A 12396-nucleotide genomic window follows, 5' to 3' on the forward strand; every position below is an offset into this window, starting at 1 on the left:
ATATTTATCACAATAAAAGCATTTCTTTGTTTGAACTACATATTGAACAAAACACTTTTTATTTATATATATATATATTATTTATTTATTTATTGACATTTTTTAACTGGGTAGTTCCAACTGAGCCAGGGGCCCATTTTCAGTGGAGACCCGAGGAGAAAAGCTCCAGAAGCATTACATATTTTTGCAATAAAAATAAAATCAAAAATAAAAATGAGTAAAAAAAAAACCTCCATGAAGCATAATAAGATAATCGACAGTTAGAGAATATCTGTACATAGAGTAGGTTAAATAACAATTGACAGGTCTAGAGAATATCACACTTCAAGTACATACACATGGATAAACCATTCAATCATAAACATTTTTTAAGGATGTATAAGAATATATATATATATATATATATATATATATATATATATATATATATATATATATGCTATGGAAGTGAGGAGAGGGAGGTATAAAGGTATATGAGGCAAGTACAAGGAAGTAAAGAGTAGAATAGGAGAAAAGGAGTTAAAAAGTTGAGAAGAGAAGAGGCTAGATCAAGAGGGGGTTAGACAAGGGCAGGACCATGTACTCTGAAGAAAAAATGTATGTTCTTTTTTGAACAGTTTTTTTTTTATGAATGCTTCTTATGTTTTGAGGGAGTGAGTTCCAAGAATGTCCAACAAAGTATTTGCAGAGGGACTTTCCTATATTTCTATTGGGTTTATATATGTCAAGGAGGTGTTTGCTGGAAGTATGAAGGTGACCATGGGGGTTGTAGTAGGAGACTAGGTTGGAGATGGAAGGACAGGAAGAGGGGTCAATCAGGATAGACTGTGTAATGTGAGGTTGGGGTAGAAGTAGTTGTTTAGAGAATTCTGGCCATTGGAGTGATTTAAGGATGAGACAGTGGTTGATTTTATAGGGTAGATTAGAGGCAAACCTGGCTATTTTGTGATAAGTTTGCTCTAGTTTAATGATAAGTGAAGTATGAACATTAGTAAGGACAGGGGCAGCATAGAGAAGGCAGGGTAGAAGAAGGGACTAAGCAAGGTAAGGTTTGGAAGAAGGTGACAGAAATTTCTGGTTGCTATAGAGCAGTCCGAGTTTCTGGTGGGTCTTTTTTATACATTGTTGGATATGAGTATCGAATTTTAGTTCATCATCAATAATTACTCCAAGTAGTTTGGTATGGGGATCGGATTTGATGATAGTGTTATTAAGAGAGGTGACAGAGGAAGAGGGTTTGTGCTTGGCAAGTGTTTTAGGGATGAAGAGAAGGAGTTTAGTTTTTTTTTGGATTAAGTATTAATTGGTTATCAGAGAGCCACGTTTTTGACAGAGGTGAAGGTTTGTTGAGTGAGAGCTAGGAGTTCAGGGATGCTGTGGGCAGAGGTGATAAAGTGGAGTCATCGGCATATTGTAGAAGTGTAAAGACGTTAGAAGCAGAGTGAAGTTTGTTAGTGAATATGTTGAACAGAAGTGGGCCTAGAAATGATCCTTGGGGAATTCCAGTATTTACAGGGAGGAATTGGAGAGAGGACAGTTTGCCAGCGGATAGATTGCTGCCTGCAAGAGAGGTAGCTAGAGAACCAGTTGATGGAGGAAGAAGAGAGAGATGTAGATCAGAAAGTTTAGCAAGGAGTTTAGAGTGAGAGACAGTATCAAAGGCCTTGAAAGTTCAAGGAATAGGCAGGAGATGAGCAAGTTATTGTCACAGGCTTCAGCTATTGTTTGAGTAATGGAGAGTAATGCAGTGGCTGTGCTATGGTGGGGTCTAAAGCCATGTTGGGTAGGAGTAAGGTGATTGTTGTCAAAAAGGTGTTTGAGCATAGAAACACTTTTCTAAAATTTTAGAAAGGAGGGACAGGAGGATATCAATGGATCTATAGTTAGAGGGATCAATAGAGTTGCCACCTTTGTGAAGAGGGATTGTATAAAAGGATTTCCAGATATCTGGGACAAGGGCCTCAGAACTAGAACAATTAATAAGTATAGTAACAGGGTAGGCAATGGATTGTGCAGCTATTTTTAGGATGTGGGAGGGTAGTTGATCAGCAGAGGGGGAGCAAGGCTTAAGTTTATATAGAAAAGATTTAATAGTGGTAATTGGGACTGATTAGAAAGAAAATGTATTGGGAAGAGTTTTGTTAAGAGGTGATAGAGGGGATGGGTGAGATGTACTATTTTGTGTGAGCTTTTGGATAATTTCTATGAAATAGTTGTTGAGGAGAGTGGCAGTTTCAGTGTCAATGGTGTGTAGAAAGGGGTTGGGCATAATGGGTTTACCTGGGTGGAGCAGATTGTTGATGGAGTTCCAGAACTTTTTTTGATTTTTGTGAGGGCTGCGTGGGTTAGAGGAAAAATAAGCTCTCTTATCTTTGATGGATAGTTTTTTTGGTCTGGTTTCTGAGCTCTTTGTATGTCTGAAGTAAGGGAGGGGATTTATTTTTAACCCAGGATTTCCAGGTGCAATTTCTTCAGTGCATGATCGATTGGGTTTGTTTTGTAAGCCAGGGGGCATAGTTGGATTTAATTCTGATTTTTCTAGAAGGGGCAAGAGAATCAAGAGTGTCAAGGAAATTCTTATTGAAGGACTTTATAGCCTCATTGAGAGGGAGGTGGTATAGGAAGGACCAATTGATGCCAGATAGCTTAGAGTTAAAAGTGTCTGGGTCAAAGTGGGTGAGGTTCGGACATATTCTGTAATCCGTTTTTTTGGGAAAATGCTGGGTGAATCTATGAATAAAAGTTGGGAAGTGATCATTTAAGGAGTTTATAAGTATGCCAGGGTTATGGTAATGTTTGGGAGCTGAGGTAAGAATCCAGTCAAGGATAGGTCCAGAAGAGGGAGTTTTTGTTAGTTCTAGTGAGGGTAGAAATGTGTTAGTGAAATCCATGGAGGTTGAGACTATGGGTAGGGGATGAGGGGAACAGTTTAGACAAGTCTATGTTAATGTCTCCAAGTATGATCGATTCATAGGGTACTGTTGAGTGAACCAGGAGAGAAAGTTCTCTAGGATAGGAATATTATTGCCGGGGGGAATGTATATAGAGACTATGGCACATTTTTTGTGTGAGTTTAGGTGACAGTTACCAATACGGATTTCTGCAGGTGAGAAAGATGGAAAAGAGATGGAGAGAGGGGACAGGTTTAGTACTTCAGAGTAAATTATAACCACCTCCCCCTCCTCACTTATTGGTTCTATCTGAGCGAAAGATATTGTAGCCTGGACATAAGGGTTCCAAGTTGAGGATGTGTGGTTTAAGCCAGGTTTCTGATAGAGTTAGTATATGGGGAGATATATTAGAAATACAAGAGTGCATTTATCTTATTTTATTTATAATGCTTTGAATATTTAGTGAGAAGAGTTTTAGTGATTTATGTGGGGAAGTGTTGTTAGGAGGGGGTAGGTGGGGGGAGATTAGTGTTGAGGTATTGTGCAATCAAGCGGTGGGAGGTCCTGGGTGGGGGTGGATGTCTTCATCCAAGAGAAGTGTGTCAAAGAATGTGAGAATATAAAAGCATAGGTTCAGAGTAGAAGGATATCTAGATCCCCATCTAGTGAGGAAGGATGAGCTAGAAAAAATGGTAATTTTGAAGAGCTCAGATGGTGAGGTGGGGAAGAGTGATGGTAAGACTAAATATGGGTAACAGCGTGAGTGTTGAGAGTATGAGGGAGAGTGGTAGAGAGGTTTGAAGGCAAAGTGAGGTATGGTAGGAGGTTGTTAGTGAGAGGAAGAAGAGAAAGAAGATGGAGAGATAGAGGTGCCACATGATAGGAGGTAGAGTAGAGAGAGGGAATGAGTAGTAAATATGGCTGATATGTAGTGGTTTAGGGTATCAGAGTGGGAGGGGATGGTTCAAGATGATAGTAGGAGTATGTGGTAAGAAATGGATGGGACTAGGAATTGGATGGGGTAGATAATGAGGTTTAAAGTGGTGATGACTTGAACCTGTTAACAAATGATTGCCCAAATATCGTTAACTTCCTTCTTTTAACTAGAACAAATAAGCAAAACCAACCCTTCCTAAAGTCCTAACCAGATACATAACTTTGATGGACAAAACTATGCTGTAGCAGATTAACAACTGTACAATATTTAGATGTCACAGCTAAAACTGCATTGTCTTACAATAATGAACTTCATGCCCAAAGCTGTATCTTTTATCAGCAATTAAAATGCAAATTATACAAAACAAAATGTTTCCATTCTGATCTATGTTTATTTTATTCAGAATTATCCAGAGGGAACTGTAATGCCTCTTCTATTTTAAAGTAACATTGCATAATGTTTCTGAGGCAAACTGCAGTAGTGCACTTACCTGGTGTATCTGCATACCAAGTGGATGCAATGCTATGGACCAGAAAATGTAATAATCCAAGGGTGCCCACTTGTTCAACCACTAAAATCTTATCAGACATTTCCTCTGTTCCACATCTGAGATAGCTGTACCTACCCTACTTGTTTTGTAAGCTGCAAGGCTGGAAACTACCTCACAATGTCTGTGAATGATATTGACCTCTGAATGTTGTTATTATTACCTTCTAGGTTATGCAGTTCATCCCCAGACTTGTGATCTCTATCTGCTAAAATTTCAGCATTAACTCTTGGAGTATAACAGTTTTCATAAATGGATAATTGCAATGTTAATTCCAAGTATCTAGAAATGTCCCCAGCCTCCACTAGGATACCTTCTGCCTGAATACAGTCCACAATCACCCACTGTAGGAGAATGGACAGCTTTAGTCATTATAAGCAGTTACTGATAGCTCATCCCATCCTCACTTAAAGCAGTGATACATACCATCTCTCATTCAGCAACTTCTCTAACAGCCACCACGGTGCTCCCTACTGCCATGATACCTATCCATCAGCACTCAACAGGAAATGGAGTTGGGAAATTTACCCAGTCACATAGTCAAAGTTCCCCTAGTCAGTATAAATACCATCTCAGATTTACATGAAAAGAAGCAAAGTCCATTGAGACTAACCTGGTTAATAAAGCATAAATAAACAAATAAAAAGTATGCATTATTTAACAATTCCAGTCATTTAACAATTAGCTCAATAAATATTAAAACAGGATTATAATAAGACAAGCTGATCATAATAATGAATAATTAGTTTAGAAAATATATAATTTGCTATTTGGCTATTTGCTATTTGGCTCATTCCAGAACTGCATTCCTGAAACAGTAATGATCCAAAAGGTTTCTCTTAAATAATTGCTCTGTATGCTCTTTGTCATTCAGTGTTTTCAAAGTCCCCTATGCAAAACATTTTTGAAAGTTTGCTCAAAAATTCATTAAAATGGTCTGTCACGCTTGTCTTGGGAACTTGGTCATTTCTTTCCTGTAGTGATAGATCCAAAGAAACAAATTTCCAATTTTGCAGCTTTTTGAATGTTGTATGGCAGCCATTTAATTTTTAAAGCTTGTTTGAGATCATGGTTAGAGATGTATTGACTTTCTTATGTTGCCAGCCCTTGAATTTGCCACATCTGTGGGTACTTCTTTCATAGCAGCCTGGTGACTTTGTACTTTAGTTCTTTGAGTGCATGGCATCTCTCTCTGAGTACATTTAACAGAGTAACAATGGTGTTTATAATCCATATTTCTAAAGCCCGTAGACACATTCTTCTAGAATGGATTTTTCTAATATAAAGCTTGATATTAACAGTTACAGTAGTTATTTATTCTTAACATTTAATGGCCAGAAATATCCAAATGGGTTATGTCCATTTTCACTTTAATTCCCAGGAAGTGAAGTTCCACAAACCACTATTAAAAGTGCTTAAATATAATCTCCATCAAGTACAGTTATTAGTCAATTAGGAAACATGTACATTTCAGAACACAATGAAAATATATTTAAAAAAATAATCAAAAACAAGTTACAAGGAAATTGGTGAGGACACTAAGTTTTTATTTTTTCTAGAAAAAAATAGCATTTGGCTCCAGACTATGGACTGAATACCAGAAATGCTAGGCCAGAAAGAACAGCTATTGTTCATAACCTCTATTTCTAGAATATGTATTTCTATAACAAGTATTTATTCTTATAGTCAACTGTGTGTAAAACTATTACTTTGCTTTATTCATTTTTCTGGACTTGGAATCTATTTTAATTTTGCTTACATACAGAAATGCTACAATTATAATGGAATCATAGTAATGACTGCAAATTATACTTAAAATTCATATGTATAATAATTCCCAGGACATCAGCAAACCAAAATGGAATTTCATTTTTAATAACTATAAATCAGTCTCTCTGGAGATTAGACCCAGAAATCATGAGTCAGACTGATATTTTTTGACACACAATGTACAATTAAAGACAAGTTAAGTACAGAAATACAAAAAGCAGGTAATGTATTTAATAAACTTCATAAACAATTATGAACCAAAAAATACTGTAATTGATAAATTAAATTATCAATTTAATATTATTTTCAAATAGCATGTATAGACATCGTAACAAGTGAACACTTAAATATTCTAATTAGAATGTACATTTGTAAATGCAGACTTTCATGCAATCCTGTATTAATATGTAGAGTTAGTGTTTAGAATCTTTTGATGACTTTTTGAAAGCATACTGGAAAGAAGTCAGCCACAGTACAAGCAGAAGTCTGTTCCAGAGCTTGCAATAAAGGACAGGGAACAATGAACCACCAACTCTATTTCTGATATAAGTATAGGTGTGAGAAGTTTATGAGATGGCCTAAGCCCACAGTGTTGTTTGCACCATCCCAGGATCCAGGATATAAGCAAGTGTGTGGCACTTAACATAGATTAGCAGCTTAAGGACAAAGGATAGTTGAATTAAGCATAGATGTTGATTGAATTCACGCCAGTACAAATTGCAAAGTAAGAAACAGTGTTAAGTTCTAGCATGGTGTCATACTGAAAATCTAGAAATCCTATATACAACCCTGCTGTAGCATTTAACTACAAATCAGTGCATGCATGCATATAACAGAGAACAGGTATAAAAAATACACTGAAATAGTAGAGAGTGGGTAAAAAATGCACCAACCTTGTAAAAACATCTGCATTTGTGACTTACCTCATTTAGCACAGAGTTTACATGCTTATCAAACTTGATTAGATTATTGGTGGTCGCTGTAGTCTGGTGGAACTAATAAACTACCTATATCAATTACAAAATGATCAAAAGAATATATTGCTTTGAATGTAATAGGATCAACACTTTTATTTCCCAGTTATCTTTTGCATAAAGTTATATATTAAGTAACACTGTTTGTTTTAGCAGCTAAAAAGTGTGTCCCCTGGATTCATGAAGCTCGGCGCAAGGCCGGTGTAAGGCTTGCGCCAGCCGTGCGGTGTAAATATGGAGTAGTAGCGCCACATGCATATTAATGAAGGTGCACTGCCACCACATCCACGTGAATAGGACATGTGCACGAGTGCATGGGGCATTACTAAGCTGCGCCCGGAGGCATGTCAATGTCGGCTGTCGATGAGCAACCTAAACTGCTGAATATTATAGTCTGCCTGCAATAGTAATCGCACCTATCAGTGTCCGTGGATAATGAAACGTATGCAAAGCATGCAAGACAGTTCCCGGCCACACAAAATTGAGAACCAAACAGAAACGCATGCAACACAATATGAGTTTCCGTCCATGGAACAAATGATATTTAAAACGTGTGTCCGTAATGTACTGCACTGTAAGTAGTTATACCCAGTGGAAGTGAAGCGCATCATGTCAGCGTGCCGCCAATACACACGTCCAGCCCCATGGGCAGGGTCACCAGCAGTCCCACAGTGGTAGTGATAGTACACAGCTGGGCAGTTGTGGCCATATAACAACCGTAAAGAAACCTGACAGTCCATATTGTATACCAAACTCACACAAACATATGAATATTAAAATGTGCCATACACATGAACAGGAACGTAACCGGCACATACACATAGGATGCTATATGCGGAACCGGGACATCCAAATGCAGAACCCATGCATGCAAATGCAATACGCAACATCCCCTGTATAGCACATAACCCGCACCCATGTCCGAATGTCCACCAAATCCAGCTACCAGCCTTGCGCAGCCGTACACCTACACATAGCGAGTATTCCCCATATGTAGTAGGAAGTATCATCCTAGGCTGTATCAGGATTGCAAATATGTATCCCACGTTTGTAAACATCCCATCACAGTTACGTAAATCCAAATGCCCGCGCGTTCATGTTATGGCAAAATGTGTGTACATCCCGCATGGGATAAGTAACCTGTTGAAACATCAGAGTTGTTTACACGCCACGGTGTCTAGTACTGTACACATCGGGACAAAACATGTATGTGTAGTCATGGTACTGTTCAGTTTCTAGACAGACATGCAAAACATACTACGCAGGATGGAACACCTGTCCACCATGCAGGTCTCCCCACTAGGGTTGCCACCTGTTCAGATGCCCAAGGTGGGACATCTTTTGTAGAAATGTGAGAATTTGCAGGATAAAACATACCCCCGGCCAGTGCAAAGGACAGAATTACACTTGTTTGCCAAAATAAAAGCTTATTTCATAGCATTTGAATTGCTTATGCTATTTCAAATAATAGTTATGTGTTTCAGATACAAAATACCTGTATCATGCAACTATTAAAGAAAATAAGAAATATACATTTGTCTTAAAATCACAGGACATTTGCCATGTCTTAGGTTTCGTCGCAGGACACAACTGTCCAAAGTGGGACTTCCCCTCACAAAGAGGAACAGGTGGTAACCCTACTCCCCGCTGAATTATCGACAGTATATATTCAACTCAATCACATACCGACACCACCTCTCAACCTATTACAGCAACAAAATCTGGACAAAGCCTAAAATGATGGGTGGACAAATAGGGACAGATGTAAATACTGCTCTCACAAACTTCAAAAGTTCACAGAATAATAGTATGTACATTAGCATGAAATGTTGTGAAGGATGTGGGGTAGTCCCCGAGTATTACAGTGGTCCGTACATTTTTACAGTAATAAACCTTCACATATGTTTACTGTACTACTGCATACCTGTAGTTAATTCATAGTTAATCCTCGTATGAATGAATACAGGAAATAGTCAAATGTGAATGGGAACACCACTCACCGTGGATTATGTATTGTAACCACCCCCACCCATATTATGTATTGCCAACATTATAAGCTGCTGACAGGTGCCCAAACACCTGTGTCTGTAAACACAGGTAAAATAATGTGAATGGGAACACCACTCACCGTCGATTATGTATTGTAACCACCCCCCCCCATATTATGTATTGCCAACATTATAAGCTGCTGACAGGTGCCCAAACACCTGTGTCTGTAAACACAGGTAAAATAATGTGAATGGGAACACCACTCACCGTCGATTATGTATTGTAACCACCCCCACCCATATTATGTATTGCCAACATTATATGCTGCTGACAGGTGCCCAAACACCTGTGTCTGTAAACACAGAAAAAAATGTTTAAAATGGACAAACCCTGTCCATGTGCTTTGTCTGACATTTGAACACAGTCAGGGCAGTTCCGTTCACCAGGCAGACAAGCCTAAACCCAGATCACCACATGAACACCCTGACAATTAAAGACTTGTATGTGTCAGGACTATAAGCCTTGGGGTTCTGAATATCCCTGCAGTGATCAAATATGCAGCTTGGGTCCAGAGCAGTAGGGAATAGGGAATGTGTAATATGTAGTACCGCATTTTTCCCAGCAGGAGAATGGATGCCTGTGTCGTAAGTGAAGCGGTGAGGCATATGTTAATGTAGCTATGTACTATGGGTATGCATATAAATGAGTCAGAACACCAAAAGTATAGTGGTTACAGCATCCGGCCAACATGAATGCAGTCCCGGTTCAACTACAACTACAGCACATATAATGTTAAAGTGTAATGAATGCGTCTGTGCTGTACAGACATTTAAATATGTAAAGGTGAACGTGTGTTTCGAATATGTCCGTTAACCGGATTACAGATATTTTACTGGTACTGTCACAAGTAATAAAGCCCACATAAGCACAAAGACTTAGTAAACATATGTAACCCACAATAAGGATATGCATGTGCACCTGCGCGTAACCCACAATAAGGAAATGCAAGTGCGCCTGTGCGTGTGTAATCCGCTCACAGCATAGCAAATGAATGCTGGTTTCTACACTTAATGTCTATATATGGATATATACATTTGTGTATAGATATATATCCACAGACTTAAACTAAATAAATTTATGAAATAAAGAATGTACAGACATATATATATATATATATATATATATATATATATATATATATATATATATACACACACAAACACATACAACATTAATTGATATATACCTAACAAACATATAAACAAATGTCCTCGTAGATATAACACATGTACATAAATAGGTTACATCATAGCTAGTATGGATAGACATACAGACATGCAATTAAGGTAAATACACTGCAGGACCCCAAAAATTGTGAATCTATACACCCACTGTCCTGTAATGATTGCTGCAAAGAAGTGTCATCCGCAACTACAATATAGCTGTACATGCAACAGTAGCTTGTGCAAGTGTAATAACACATGGGTTGACAGAATGTATGACATATGTCCCGATATGCGGAGAGTGGATAGTGCTTAGAAGTGTCTTCATACATTATTACCGCTCACATTAAATATGTGTTATGACTACTGTGGAGGGGTGTCAGGTCTGGGAATCATGGGTATGCAATAATGGGCCTAGGTGTTGGTTGGCACAGATTTATGAGGTCTGCCCCATGGGAGTTATTAATATTCCTATGTGGGTATAGCAGACGCCTATATCTTCCAAAAATGAAGAACCCATCTACTGGATATTGTGTAAACTATTGGGGGAAGATGTAGGGACTTATATTAGTGTCGTGTAAGTGATTATCATGGACGTACATGCGTACGATTAAGATGGTAACCATACCTCTCAACCCATCAGAATAAGACATCTGGACAAAGGCATTTTAAAATAAGTACAAATAGGGAATATATCAAATATTCCTCTTACAAAGTCAGAACATTGATAGAATAATGGATCATTCATTAGTATGAATGTTTTGAGGGTTATTAATTATAAACTACTAATGTCTGTCATTATTGCCTAACCCCACAGTCCCTAATGACTTGCCACTAAATTACCAGAAAAGCACAATATTATTAAAAAAGGAACAAAATTATAATTCTAAGTGCGGGACATTTACCCAAAATGTGTACAGTTGAGAGGTATGAAGGTAACCCTGACCTAAATAAATGTATTGAACTAGTGAGATTAGGTGGACAGGTGTGAAGAAAGACGTGATGAAAAATGACAAAACATGTATAAGTCAAAAGCATGTACCTCGATAAATTTGATGAATACTTATACCCTGTGATAGTCAATGTGGAAGGTTAATAGAAACAACATAAATGTGTCCCTCAGGGTGCTATGCAGTGTCCCCGATACAGTGTTCAGTCTCCCACACTCGCATGTGAGTCCTGCCACTGACGGAAAGCGCAAATACCGGCGAACACATAAGGTAGATGATAGCAGAATATGTTTTGATTAGCACCTGTTGGCTTTTGTGAGGAACACAACACTCTGGGCAGGTGTGTCCTACAAAAGGAATGTAATGGCATCTGGCCTGTGATTTCTTCATATATTGTGTGTAGTGGTGTAGTAAAATGACATATCTTGTATCAGAAACAGATACATGTTATAGGAAACAGTATTATCGACTATACTACTACAAGACAAATCTGAAGGTATGAAAAGCACTGAAGTAGTCAGTTTAGTGTTGACCACAGGTATGTGTTGACTTGTCAAATGTCACAGCTGTACATATAGTTCCTATAGGGTTGTCACCTCTACAAATGATGAAAGTGGGAGCTGCTCTGTAGAAATGACAGACGTATCAGGTCAAAACATGCCTACAGCCATGCTTACTCCATAAATAGACATATTAGCACACAGCCAAGCTTAGGCCAGGATTCACAAAGCCTTGGTCGGTGTGTACGAGTAGAGTAAGAGTAGAGCAAGGCAAGATGTCTGCCGAGCTATTCAGCAATATCCTGTAGGGTGTAACACAGCCCTAAAGCGTTGCACAGACAATGTTAGGATATGCAAATTACCCCATTTGTAGGTGAAAGCTATGCAAATGATGTAAAATATGATATACATGAAACAGTAAGCTGTCCGTGCAAGAGTAGAGTTATGTGCAGAAATGTACACGGATGTTAACCGAGTAACGTTCTGCAAGTAGCTAAATGGAGCAATGTCATCTGCAAATAAATGATGGATTTAGTTGAAGAAGCATGCCAATGGCCAAATATAAGGCCAGTGGCATGTTTTTCCATTGGAAATTAATAAAACTCTAGTTGTCCT

Source organism: Protopterus annectens, chromosome 3.part0, assembly GCF_019279795.1.
Source record: "Protopterus annectens isolate FY-2018-M chromosome 3.part0, PAN1.0, whole genome shotgun sequence".
In the NCBI taxonomy this organism is placed as follows: domain Eukaryota; kingdom Metazoa; phylum Chordata; order Ceratodontiformes; family Protopteridae; genus Protopterus; species Protopterus annectens.